Source organism: Berghia stephanieae, unplaced genomic scaffold (genome assembly GCF_034508935.2).
Source record: "Berghia stephanieae isolate SIO BIC M18660-M18661 unplaced genomic scaffold, UCSD_Bste_1.3 scaffold1048, whole genome shotgun sequence".
NCBI classification, from domain to species: Eukaryota; Metazoa; Mollusca; class Gastropoda; order Nudibranchia; family Aeolidiidae; genus Berghia; species Berghia stephanieae.
In genome coordinates this window covers 1-14763 of record NW_027622011.1, presented here as the reverse complement: position 1 = coordinate 14763, position 14763 = coordinate 1, and the positions used below count along the sequence as shown (strand labels likewise).

Genomic DNA, 14763 nt, shown 5'->3' with positions numbered 1-14763 from the left:
CTTTATTATTGTAAAGTAACTTTTTTTCTTCTTCCTATCTTCATACAAAGCATTATCGAGTTGACCTCATCAGGTCAACCGATGTTAGATGATGATACAGATAAAATTTTACACCACTTATAAAACGAATTAATGATACAGTTTTCTGTCCTCCTCTATAAAAAAATACTTCTCGTATTTTAGATTTTGTCCAGAAAACTCGTCCTTCAAATGAAGGCCACAGGGGGAAAACGATCAAAGTCCGAAAGACACTTACTGTTTTAATGTCACAATAATTTGGTATTAAAATCAGCTTGTTTTTTATATGGCTTGTTGTCAAAATATATATGTTAAGTAATTCACATTCAGTTCAATTCATATTATCATATGGCGTTTTCAATGGGTTTCCAAACTTTAATTTTGATTATCTCAAAGTTGAAAAAATGTGACTTTGACCGTTTTTCCCCTGTGGTCTTCAAATACATATCGATTAATTGAAATGAGCCTCATCTTATCTAAAACTCTAAACCCTGGTTCTTCCGTGAAGTCCCAGATTTGAGAGTTTTTACTTCGTTCTATTTATAGACGGAATGAATTTTACGTCACCCAGCTCTTTGTTATTGTTTTTAGCCAGCCATTTTTATGATTAGATTTCACTAAATTGTATTTATCAGACTATAAACGTTCAAGAGTACACATTAGTTTTGTGTGTTGGTCCGTTGTTGTTTTTTGTTTCCGGATGACGATGTTGTGAGTTTCTTTGCCAAGCGCACAGCATCTATACATTACGTTGTCTAACCATCCAATCATAATCAACGCACCCAATGGCACTGTTCAAGGTGCACATTATATTATGGCTGTCCTGTCCGGCTTGTCTTTCCGTGTGTGTGTGTGTGTGTGTGTGTGTGTGTGTGTGTGTATGTGTGTGTGTGTGTGTGTGTTTGACGTCTGCCTCGGTTTTTATTATAGATTGTACCCAGTGTACTCTCTTCACTTTAGATAGACTCTTTGATAGCCTCAAGTTAACCCTCTCTCTCTCTCTCTCTCTCTCTCTCTCTCTCTCTCTCTCTTGGTTTGTACCAGATGTGCTCTAAATACTCTCTCTCTGTCTCTCTCTCTCTCTCTCTCTCTCTCTCTCTCTCTCTCTCTCTCTCTAGGTTTGTACCAGATGTGCTCTAAATACTCTCTCCTTCTCTTTCTCTCTCTCTCTGTCTCTCTCTCTCTCTCCCTCTCTCTTGGTTTGTACCAGATGTGCTCTAAATACTCTCTCCATCTCTCTCTCCCTCTCTCCCTCTCTCTCTCTCTCTCTCTCTCTCTTATATATATATATATATATATATATATATATATATATATATATATATATATATATATATGATCTCTCTGTCTTTAACCCCCCCCCCCCCCCCCCCCCCCCCCAACTCGCACACTCTCACCCCTGTTGGTTTGCACCAAATGTACTCTAAATGCTCCCTATCTCTACGCCCCCACCCCCACCCCCTACCTTCCCCTTTCATGATTGATTGCTTTATTTATTTATCTATTTATTTATTTATTTATTTATTTATTTATTTATTTATTTATTTATCTATTTATTTATTTATTTATTTATTTATTTATTTATTTTTCTTTCCCCGACGCTTGCACGAGCAACTAGTAGTAATTTATCGGTCTCAAAACTAAACAAGAATATCGATCACTCTGTCACTTTCCCATAAAATCTTTCATCACCTCATTCATGTAGCAAATGGGTCTACTTACTTACGCATTCATTATTCATTCTGTTATTTGGACTGTTTTGATTTGCGAATTAATAAATCATTAGTTTAATTAATTTTTTTTTAATTCATTAAAAAAAGATTAATTATTTATTCATCAATTTTTTTTTAAATGAATAAATTCATTGGTTCATCCATCCATTATTTCATTCATTCATTCATTCATTCATTCATTCATTCATTCATTCATTCATTCACTCTGAAATACATTACCCATTTATTTATTTGTACCTTCAATAGCCAATTATCCTATAATTCTTCATTCATGTATTCATACATTCATAATAATATGAGTAGATGACTTTCCACAATATGCACCAAGTCCCATTTTCGTCATTCAAAGAAAATCGCCATTTTGTTTCTTCTCATTTATTCATTGACTTAAAGAGGAGAATCCTTGTCTTGCGTGCCTCATAGAACAATACATCCTGAGTGTTTTAAAACTACAAACTTTCTCTGGTGATTCCATGGAGTCCAAAAGATAGCTTGAGATTGTTTAAACTCATTTTCTATCAGGATGTGACTTAGGCCGTTTTGAACGTCACCTACTCATATTCATTTATACATCCTTCATAATATACAATAATTTATTTTTTTTAATTGAGCTTTATTGTAGCGCAATATCCCCGAACGTGCTCAAAGCACTTTACTATGGGTATCTGACCAACAGCAACACGTAACATGTAGAACTGGACATGATGCCTGTTAGGCTATAATATTGCAATTTTTTCCAACATAGACAACGCTGTTAACGGCCAGGTACCCATTATTTTTTTTACCTTACTACGGTGAGAAAATGTGAGTAAAGAGCCTTTTCCAAGGACTCAGCTATGCGCCGAGAGAGGGAGGCTCGAACCCGTGACCTTCCGATCCGAAAGCGAGTGTAATACCACTAGACCATAATATAGCCGCACAGTTATTTATTTATCCAAGGCCCATTCATTAATCTATTCCAACTCTCCCCTCCCCTTCCCACCTCCCCATCTTGTCTTTTTCTCTCTACAGCCGTCTTCACTGTCATGTGCTACAACGTCCTGTCAGACAAGCTGTGCACCAAACAGATGTATGGCTACTGCCCCACCTGGGCCCTATCCTGGGACTACAGAAAGAAAGGCATCATGAGTGACATCATCACCGGTGACGCTGACATTATCACTCTACAGGTAAAGACCAAATTAAAAAAAACAAAACAAACAAACAAACAAACAAAAAAAAAAAAACGAGAAAAAGAAAAATAATCACATCTCGCGATCAAATAAATGACATTCATCACAATACCGTCGTACTCTGGAGAAACACATATTTTAAAATTTGGCCAGAAAACTCGTCCTTACTTCAAATATCAATCGATTTAAATGACCATCATCTTGGGGAAGAAAAACAAAAAACTGTCAAACCTAGGAGGAGGACTTAACGAAGTCCTCCAAGCAGTGATTGGGTAGCTGGGACTGTTAGATCTGGTGGAAAATACTTTGCAATGTAGACTGGTGTCTTATTAAAAGGAAAGCAAGTAATTGTTTTTGTCCATTTCATGTTACAGTGCAGTATTCATTCTTTGTCCTCTTATTCTTTGTTTTCATGAATTCCTTATACAAATCTTAATATCGGAAATTTATAAATTTACCCTCCTTATTTTTTTCTTTTTCTTTCTTTCTTTTTTTGTTTTTTGTTTTTTTGGTTTGTTTGTTTGTTTTTTTGTTTGTTTGTTTTTTTTTTGTTTTGTTTTTTTTTTTTTTTTTGGGGGGGGGGGGGGGGGGGGTTGGTACAAATTTTAAGTATTCCTCGTTTTCACGGACATGTCTTAAATGTTTTATTTTGTCCGAGCAAGGACGAGGAATACATATGGCACTGTAGCTTTTGTCAAATACCCATTTCAACAACTTTTCGTTGTTTTGTTGTATTGCCAGGAAGTAGAGACGGAGCAGTATTACGGCCTCTTCATGCCTCAGCTTTCCAAACGTGGCTACGAGAGCATCTTCCTGCCAAAGTCCAGGGTGAGGACCATGAACTCGGATAAGGAGAAAATGTCCGTGGATGGCTGTGCCATATTCTACAGAAAATCCAAGTGAGTGTTTTTCTTTTTAATAATGGATCAAGGTGGTCAATTTTACGTATTTAATTCACGGAATTCAGTATGTTATAAATCCTCAGTATTTTCCAATCAACTGCTAAACTGGAAAAAAAAGTAAGTTCATAATGTCTTTTTACTCGAGATCAGCATTCAGAAAGGGGTTGGTCTGTATGTTTGCGTAAAAGTTCAGTAAATTTTTGCGCTTCCTGAATTAGCAACTCTGTTGGATTCCAAATGAAGACAAATGAACAACAAATGCAGTTTGGTAGGGGTATCAAATGTTAAATGTTATTTTATTGAATGTCGAGTTTGAAACATTTTGACATCATCACAATTGATCATGAATGATTCATGATTTAGCTTATTATGCTGGCCAAAAGGAGAATTTAAAAAAAAATCAGAGTACATCAGAATATACAATTCTTACACTCTTGGTTTTTGGAATTCTGGATGTACTCCCAATAGCTGTGTGAGCTTGTGAGTGCTCATTGGGAATAAAGTTTGAATCCCAAAGCGCAATGTTTAAGAAATCATTAATTTTACCTATCAGTCGATTCCAATCTTTGAATAAAAGACATGCTCAAAATCATAAAATGGTTCTTCATTTTTAAGAATCTAATTTTTAATTAAATTTATCACTTGATAATTTGACATCATAAACTGTTACTCTAAACCTTGATATCTTACACATCTCTATTTATGGATGAGGGGTGGAATAATGTAAATTGTCTGCTTTTCTTCCAGTTGCAAAATATTCACTCTGTCTTCTAGTTTAAATTCTTAGGTCTTGACATTACTAAAGTATGACAATAATAATAATAATAATAATAATAATAATAATAATAATAATAATAATAATAATAATAATAATAATAATAATAATAATAAATGTACATTTATATAGCGCTTATGCCGAAGCTTTGAGCACACCCACGAATTACGTGCCTGAGCGAGCCTTTACTCACGGTATAGGTCAGGTTGACCTCAGGGTCAAGCGGTCAATCCTGCAGGTAAAGCTGCATACAATGGATTTTCTGAATTAAAAATTCACCCCATACACCGGAGCATACTCAATGTCTCAATCGTTTCTATGTTATATGTTTGTGTTGAGAATATTGGCTATTAAGCTTAACTGCTGGTCAAAATTATTCGCGATGGTGGTGTACGAACGAATCGGCGGTCTCAAGAAGTGGGTGAGAGAGGGATCTAGTAATGACTTTGGGTTTGAAACGAATATTTTTGTGTTCGTGGATAGCTCACACGGTAGAGCCACGCTCTCACCTGCCAGGCGGAGTTGTCGTACCAATAAGGTCGCAGGTTCGAACCCCACCACCGCCGCGAAAAATTTTTATTCTCTATTGTCTTCTGGCACTTTTCTATTCACTTCATATCTTGTTGTTACCAACATAAGTGCCTGCTCCACTCACTTTTCTGAATTAAAAATTCACCCCATACACCGGAGCATACTCAATGTCTCAATCGTTTCTATGTTATATGTTTGTGTTGAGAATATTGGCTATTAAGCTTAACTGCTGGTCAAAATTATTCGCGATGGTGGTGTACGAACGAATCGGCGGTCTCAAGAAGTGGGTGAGAGAGGGATCTAGTAATGACTTTGGGTTTGAAACGAATATTTTTGTGTTCGTGGATAGCTCACACGGTAGAGCCACGCTCTCACCTGCCAGGCGGAGTTGTCGTACCAATAAGGTCGCAGGTTCGAACCCCACCACCGCCGCGAAAAATTTTTATTCTCTATTGTCTTCTGGCACTTTTCTATTCACTTCATATCTTGTTGTTACCAACATAAGTGCCTGCTCCACTCACTTTTCTGAATTAAAAATTCACCCCATACACCGGAGCATACTCAATGTCTCAATCGTTTCCATGTTATATGTTTGTGTTGAGAATATTGGCTATTAAGCTTAACTGCTGGTCAAAATTATTCGCGATGGTGGTGTACGAACGAATCGGCGGTCTCAAGAAGTGGGTGAGAGAGGGATCTAGTAATGACTTTGGGTTTGAAACGAATATTTTTGTGTTCGTGGATAGCTCACACGGTAGAGCCACGCTCTCACCTGCCAGGCGGAGTTGTCGTACCAATAAGGTCGCAGGTTCGAACCCCACCACCGCCGCGAAAAATTTTTATTCTCTATTGTCTTCTGGCACTTTTCTATTCACTTCATATCTTGTTGTTACCAACATAAGTGCCTGCTCCACTCACTTTTCTGAATTAAAAATTCACCCCATACACCGGAGCATACTCAATGTCTCAATCGTTTCTATGTTATATGTTTGTGTTGAGAATATTGGCTATTAAGCTTAACTGCTGGTCAAAATTATTCGCGATGGTGGTGTACGAACGAATCGGCGGTCTCAAGAAGTGGTTGAGAGAGGGATCTAGTAATGACTTTGGGTTTGAAACGAATATTTTTGTGTTCGTGGATAGCTCACACGGTAGAGCCACGCTCTCACCTGCCAGGCGGAGTTGTCGTACCAATAAGGTCGCAGGTTCGAACCCCACCACCGCCGCGAAAAATTTTTATTCTCTATTGTCTTCTGGCACTTTTCTATTCACTTCATATCTTGTTGTACAAGATAAGTTATATTTGATTAAAAAGTGACCCAACACGGACATATAAAATCTACAAGATTTATTTTTGCTGTGGTGGTGTGGCTTTGAACCTTAACCTATGGTACAATATCGCCTGGTGGTGTACGACGTGGCTCTCCGATGTGAGAGGTCCAGTAAATATTGGTTTGAAACCAAATTTTGTCTTAGTATACTCCACCCACTTTGAGATCCCGCTTCACCATCGCAAAGGAAAGTTTGACCACAGTTCCAGGTTAACCCACACCATCCCCCAAAAATTTTTGATCTCTATGTCTTTGGTGCATTTTTATTACTTCAAAATTTGTTGCAGGCACTAATGTGTAACAAAGATATGAAGTGAGTAGAAAAGTGCAGAAGACATAAGAGAATAAAAATTTTTTCGCGGCGGTGGTGGGGTTTGAACTGCGACCTTATTGGTACGACAACTCCGCCTGGCAGGTGAGAGCGTGGCTCTACGTGTGAGCTATCCACGAACACAAAAATATTCGTTTCAAACCCAAAGTCATTTCTAGATCCCTCTCTCACCCACTTCTTGAGATCGCCGATTCGTTCACCACCATCGCAAAGTAATTTGACCAGCAGTTAAGCTAATAGCAATTCTAAATCACAAACATATAACATAGAAACGATTGAGACATTGTTATGCTCGGTTTGGGTGAATTTTTAATTCAGAAAGTGAGTTGGGCAGGCACTATGATGGTAAACAAGATATGAAGTGAGTAGAAAAGTGCCAGAAGACAATAGAGAATAAAAAATTTTTTCGCGGCGGTGGTGGGGTTTGAACCTGCGACCTTATTGGTACGACAACTCCGCCTGGCAGGTGAGAGCGTGGCTCTACCGTGTGAGCTATCCACGAACACAAAAATATTCGTTTCAAACCCAAAGTCATTTCTAGATCCCTCTCTCACCCACTTCTTGAGATCGCCGATTCGTTCACCACCATCGCAAAGTAATTATGACCAGCAGTTAAGCTTAATAGCCAATATTCTCATCACAAACATATAACATAGAAACGATTGAGACATTGAGTATGCTCCGGTGTATGGGGTGAATTTTTAATTCAGAAAAGTGAGTGGAGCAGGCACTTATGTTGGTAACAACAAGATATGAAGTGAGTAGAAAAGTGCCAGAAGACAATAGAGAATAAAAATTTTTTTCGCGGCGGTGGTGGGGTTTGAACCTGCGACCTTATTGGTACGACAACTCCGCCTGGCAGGTGAGAGCGTGGCTCTACCGTGTGAGCTATCCACGAACACAAAAATATTCGTTTCAAACCCAAAGTCATTTCTAGATCCCTCTCTCACCCACTTCTTGAGATCGCCGATTCGTTCACCACCATCGCAAAGTAATTATGACCAGCGTTAAGTTAATAGCCAATATTCTCATCACAAACATATAACATAGAAACGATTGAGACATTGAGTATGCTCCGGTGTATGGGGTGAATTTTAATTCAGAAAAGTGAGTGGAGCAGGCACTTATGTTGGTAACAACAAGATATGAAGTGAGTAGAAAAGTGCCAGAAGACAATAGAGAATAAAAAAAATTTTCGCGGCGGTGGTGGGGTTTGAACCTGCGACCTTATTGGTACGACAACTCCGCCTGGCAGGTGAGAGCGTGGTATTTCGCGATGGTGGTGAACGAATCGGTGATCTCAAGAAGTGGGTGAGAGAGGGATCTAGAAATGACTTTGGGTTTGAAACGAATATTTTTGTGTTCGTGGATAGCTCACACGGTAGAGCCACGCTCTCACCTGCCAGGCGGAGTTGTCGTACCAATAAGGTCGCAGGTTCAAACCCCACCACCGCCGCGAAAATTTTTTTTATTCTCTATTGTCTTCTGGCACTTTTCTACTCACTTCATATCTTGTTGTTACCAACATAAGTGCCTGCTCCACTCACTTTTCTGAATTAAAAATTCACCCCATACACCGGAGCATACTCAATGTCTCAATCGTTTCTATGTTATATGTTTGTGATGGGAATATTGGCTATTAAGCTTAACTGCTGGTCAAAATTACTTTGCGATGGTGGTGAACGAATCGGCGATCTCAAGAAGTGGGTGAGAGAGGGATCTAGAAATGACTTTGGGTTTGAAACGAATATTTTTGTGTTCGTGGATAGCTCACACGGTAGAGCCACGCTCTCACCTGCCAGGCGGAGTTGTCGTACCAATAAGGTCGCAGGTTCAAACCCCACCACCGCCGCGAAAAAAATTTTTATTCTCTATTGTCTTCTGGCACTTTTCTACTCACTTCATATCTTGTTGTTACCAACATAAGTGCCTGCTCCACTCACTTTTCTGAATTAAAAATTCATACAATGCATTACGATCCAAAAACATATAAATTGAGTAACGGCATTTCCTGTTTTCAGTCTACTGCTACTCCTCTTTTAAATTCACAACATATTTTTCAAAGCTTGGATATAACTGCATTTTTCTTGTTTGATATTTGTGTCTGGGTTTCATTATTCTGCTGTGATTAGTTCTTTAGTTATTTACATCTGAAAAACTCAATGAATAAAATCAGTTACAGGAGCTATTTATTTTTTTTTTAAATTAATATAAAACTTTTGACACATCCAATTATTTAAAAAGTTGTATCGGCGCATCTAACATTCTCTGGGCTTTCTAATGATTAAAAACGTTTAATGGACTTGTCTTTTAATCTTTTATAATATTTTTTTTCTTGCAATGTACATACAGGCAAACGGATCACACTTTAGAGACCCACATGAAATCTTTAAATGAACTTTGTAGTGTATGTGGCTATACAGCACTCACTCAAAAGAAAAAAAAACGTAACCGCTAAAGATTACTGTGTAAAGATTTCAAATGTGAAATACTTTTGTTATTTGATATTGATATTGGTAAAGACTTAGAAACAACACATTCAAAAGTGATATGTTACAAATGTGTAAAAAGAATCAATAACATGAAAGTATATAAAGGAGAAGAGTTTTTAATAAACTCCCGGACTATTGTAAAAAACAGTCAGCATTTGTGGACAGATTTTGTCCCCAGTGACATTACAATGTGCAATGTGTACAAAACATTTACAAACATACGAGTCGGCTGCATTAAAGATAGGCAGTCAAGTGACATTCAAACCTTAAACACAACGCAAGACACACATTCATCACACTCCACAGAAATCACAGTAGACAATGTTATAATGACAACCAGTCTTCTTCAAGTTTCCCCTGACTTACAGTCTCATGTACCAGAATAGAAGATAAGATTAGAAAAGAACGACAGAAAATATCAAGTAAATTATCAAGAAACAATACAGGACAGTTTACAAAGTATTAGACAGGTAGAGACACCTAAACAATTTGAAATTATAATGTGACTTTTGACTGAAAGAAAAGTGACATAATAGAGCAGGAGTTTGGATTCCCTCCCTCTCCTGAGAATCATGTTTTTCCCCCATTTTAGTCTCTCTCTCTCTCTCTCTCTCTCTCTCTCTCTCTCTCTCTCTCTCTCTCTCTCTCTCTCTCTCTCTCTCTCTCTCTCTCTCTCTCTCTCTATCTATCTATCTATTTTACTTATCTCTAATCTCTATCTCTCTCTCTCTGTGTCTATCTATCTATCTATTTATTTATCTCTCTCTCTCTCTCTCTCTCTCTCTCTCTCTCTCTCTCTCTCTCTCTCTCTCTCTCTCTCTCTCTCTCTCCCCCACCTCCCTCTCCTACGTCTTGACACACATACGCTCACGCCGACAGACAATAAATACACATACACACATAAAGTCAGATAGATAATACACATAATTTACGCTTTACGCCTTGTACAAATAAATGTTTAAAACCATCCCGGAATTTGGAATTATCTATGTTTTCTGTTATTCAAACTGTGAGAAAAGATTGTCTTCATTGTGTACTTTGGTGACTTATACGAAACAATTACGGTATCCCAAATATAAACGGCTATTACTATGAAATGATTGACAAGTCCATTTAGAGACGACATAAGTAAATTTTCTTAATGTTTTTCTTTAAGTTGAACCAAGTTTTATTGCATTTGAGCGTGTCGTTTTTTTGCAATTTGGGGGTAAAGTTAAAAGTAAGTTAATTATTTCTCAAAATATGAGTAATTTATAATTAACAATAACTTCCTTTCAACTAACACTATGAGAATCGAATTTATATCATAATACTAAGTATTTTCTAAATATTTTCTTTCTGTAAATTTCTTTGCGTTCATGATCATATTAAACTTGGGATAGCAGGTTTACAAAGTAAACAAACACGCGTAATGACTGGGAGTAACAATCATTCAACAGGTAATTGTTATCATGACCCCGAGGTCACGCCCCCACGAAGGCGAAGGGGCTGACTGGGTGGTAAGGCATGAGGTCAGGTTGAGTTCACTGAACAACTAAAGGCACGGCTTTTCGTTTCTGTGTGAGGCGCTTCACATCAGTAAAAAACATTACACACTGCAGATTCAGACATATGAACAAAAGTTCACACGCATCCAATTACACACACACGCACTCACGCACACACATCCATATACACACTGTACATAAATATATTACTCACACACACACACACACACACAACACACACTATATATATATATATATATATATATATATATATATATATATATATATATATATATATATATATTTATGAGTGTTGGTGGGTACTTGTAGGTACGAAAGTGCTCGATAATGGTGGTTAGAGCTAATATATAATGCAAATTTTCACTCACACTTTATTGGCCGAGACGACTCGTTTCTGTGTTTTTTTTTTTGTTTTTTTACACTGAAGAAGTGTAAAAAACACAGAAACGAGTCGTCTCAGCCAATAATATAGTGAGTGAAAATTTGCATTATATATATGACATACATACATACATATACACAATACACACAATCATACACACACAAACACATCGTATACAAGTGTCAACAAAAATCGAAAACAAATTTGATTTATACCAAATTGATCTAAATGTGTTTTGTGTTTCAGGTTTGAGAAGGTGAACGAGCACCATGTTGAGTTCAGCCAGCTAGCCACCAAAGATGGTGCCTCCAACACCGACACCGACATGATCAACAGGGTCAGCACCAAAGACAACATTGCCATCGCTGCCATGCTTCGGACAAAACCTGCTGCCTATGAAGCAAGTAAGTGGATTTAATATTAGTAGGCATCCTTCCGTCTCAAGAGACGATGGTTTGCGCCCTACCTGTGTGACTTTGGTCTCATCAGTCTTGTTGAGAGCAGCGACGGATGTGACTCAGCAGACCGATCCTCGCATGGCAGTCTCTACCGCAGTTGCTGCACACGTAGTTTGACTTTGTATCTGGTGTTTGGTTCTGCTGCCTCTCTTTCCTCCTTGCTCTCCTCTCCTCAAACTTATTTTTTTCCTCTCCTCACCTCTCTTCATTCCCTCCCTCACCGCATATCTCCAGCCACTGCAGGCGTCAGCAAGCGATTTCCACGTGTTTGAGTTGATGCCTGTCAGTTTCATGTCCTGTTTGCAGACAACATAGAAATGCAGAGCTGGATGACTGGTTGATTGAATATATACTGTTTGTAAGAGTGGATGGAGAAAGAGAGAGAAGAGAGAAAGACAGAGAGGTGATAAAAGGGTGGGGGAGTGGAGAGAGAGAGAGAGAGAGAGAGAGAGAGAGAGAGAGAGAGAGAGAGAGAGAGAGAGAGAGAGAGAGAGAGAGAGAGAGAGAGAGAGATGGAACACTGAAGGCAACATTGCCGTCGTTGTGTGCTTTAAACAAAACCTGTTGCACGTGTAAGATATTGTAGATGGTTGAAACTGAAAATGCTCTTTATATAAATATATATATTTGTTTATCATTAATTTTTTTTTTTTACTTGATTTTGTTGTATTTTTTTTTCCCCACCAGGTCCCGTACCAGCCCCCAAAGGTCTCAGCCAGATGGTGATGGTGTCCACGGCCCACATCCATTGGGACCCACAGCCCCCTGATGTCAAGTTGGTCCAGACCATCATGTTGGTGGAAGAGTTACGCAAATTCGTCAAAGAGGCCTCCGTGCAGTTCCGTCCAAATGCTCCACCCCTTCGGTTGATTCGGCTGATATGTGCGGCTCTTTACCTGTTATTCTCTGTGGAGATTTCAACTCATTGCCCGACTCAGGTATGTGGGTATGGGATTTGTACTCCAACATCCCGTTGTTTGTGACCACTTGCCTGGATCTGGTATTATATTGTGAAGAATCAGATGACAAAAACAAAAAACAAAAAATCAAATTCAAAGTTAAAATGATTATAGATATGACATTTTATTTTTAAGTATATTAAGCATTTTTATTCTTTTCCCCTTAACTAAACAATAAACATTGGTACGAGTCTTGCTTCAACTTCAGGCTATAACTTTAATTTTCACTGTCGTTCTCATCCCAGCATAATACCATTTTGTGGCAATGGGTCACATTTAATATCTGACACGGTTTGAATGCAGCAGTGCCAGACAAATCGGAATGAAGAAAACAATAAAAATATAATCTTTTAAATTCAGCCAAGGACATTGCACTGTGATCCGGAAGATTCCGGGTTCGAGCCCGCTTCAGGCACATTCAGTTTTTTTTTTCCTTGGGCAAGATTATTAACCCCAAATTTGCTCACTTGGACAACATGGGTGATTCCTGTTAACATCAGACATCTTGTTTTAATGGATTATCTATATTCCTTCATGGAATGCCTCGGCAACAGGATCTAATGATGCCGTGGCAAAAGACTGTAATTTTTTTTCCTCAAAAGGGAATTGAACATAGCTGATAACCAGTTAGACCAAGCCATCGTTACACCATATAAGGCTGTTGGACATTTATACGTTTTAAGTCATCAGATAGACCAAACCACCATTACACCATATAGGGCTGTTGGACGTTTATATGTTTTAGGTCACCAAAATTATGCATGTTCCATCTTAAAGTCAAACAAACATGAATATGGAAAGAGTTGGACAAAGGCATGGAGATATGTTATAAAAATTGAAAAGAATTAACTTTTTTTTTTTTTTTTTTTGGGGGGGGGGGGGGGGGCAAAAATTTAGATGTAAGAATGTGATACATTTTGGAAATCATTATGATTAGCATAATTCCTATCATCAATAATTTGTTTTGCATATGTATTTTTTTTCTCTCCAATCTCCAGGGGTGTTTGAATTCCTGTCCAAAGGCAAGCTGGAAAACGAGACACCGCGACTTTGATGGCCAAAACTACAAAGCTTTCATGAAGGACCGGAATGAGAACGGCGTTCTCAACCACAACTTTAAACTAACCAGCGCTTACAAAGATGTCATTCCCTTCACCAATTACACGTAAGTCGATCAATGACAATTTTTTTGGTTTAAATTCAGACTCGCACCATTAACTCATTACACTCAAAGTAATGCAGACCTGCCAACTTGAAAATTTTAAAAAGTTCTTAGATTTTAGGAGATAAATATTGTAGTCGTTACATTTAACCTTACAGATCAACAGTATACCCTCACAATGATTAGATAACGCTTTAAAATCCTAAAAATCGTTCACTCTGGCATCAGTTTTTATTTTCAATAAGATTTAATGATTTAGAAATGCTCTGGAAGTTCTGAAAGTGGAGCCAAAAAAAACATTAAAGCAGTTTTACCTCAACTGGAAAGGGCCCAGTCGAGGTAGACTGGTTCTTTGGGATAGATTTTTTTCCATTTTACACACACACACACACACACACACATACACATATATATATATATATTAAAATATATCCTGGAAATAGACTATCACATTATATACTTTGGTCGTCTCTAAAAAAAAAAACCTGCAATATCCACTAAACATAAAGTACTTTACTTTACAAGGGGTTCCTATATATATATATATATTTTTTTTTTTTTCTCTCTCTCTCCCCACCACACAGGTTTGATTTCAAAGGCATCATCGACTACATCTTCTACTCAGGCCAGCCATTTGAAACTCCACGGGATGATGGGCCTCCAGGACGAAGAATGGTTCCGAGCCAACAAAATTGTGGGCTGCCCCCATCCCTTCGTTCCGTCAGACCACTTTCCCCTGATCGCCCAATTCTCACTTCCTGCCAAGCCTTCCAGAACCAATCCAATTCTGTACCGAGATAGTCGTCATGATTATTTTTTTTTTGTGGATAACGTTTTTAAAGAGTCCAGGTTGATATTTGGTGGGATCTTTTACAACCTCATTTAAAATTCCTTTCTGTTTGTCTATTTGTAAAAGACTTCTATTTTTTATAATTTTTTAAACATTTTAACAATTGGTCTGAAAAATATCCCTTTTTTAAAACAGGTTCCAAATATATTATAAAATCAA

General features: G+C 37.9%; 1 pseudogene; it reads left to right on the top strand.

Annotated features, from left to right (window-relative positions):
* The first annotated feature begins 2665 nt into the window (after positions 1-2665).
* Positions 2666-14699, top strand: LOC144960915 (CCR4-NOT transcription complex subunit 6-like-B; annotated as a pseudogene).
* The last annotated feature ends 64 nt before the right edge of the window (positions 14700-14763 follow it).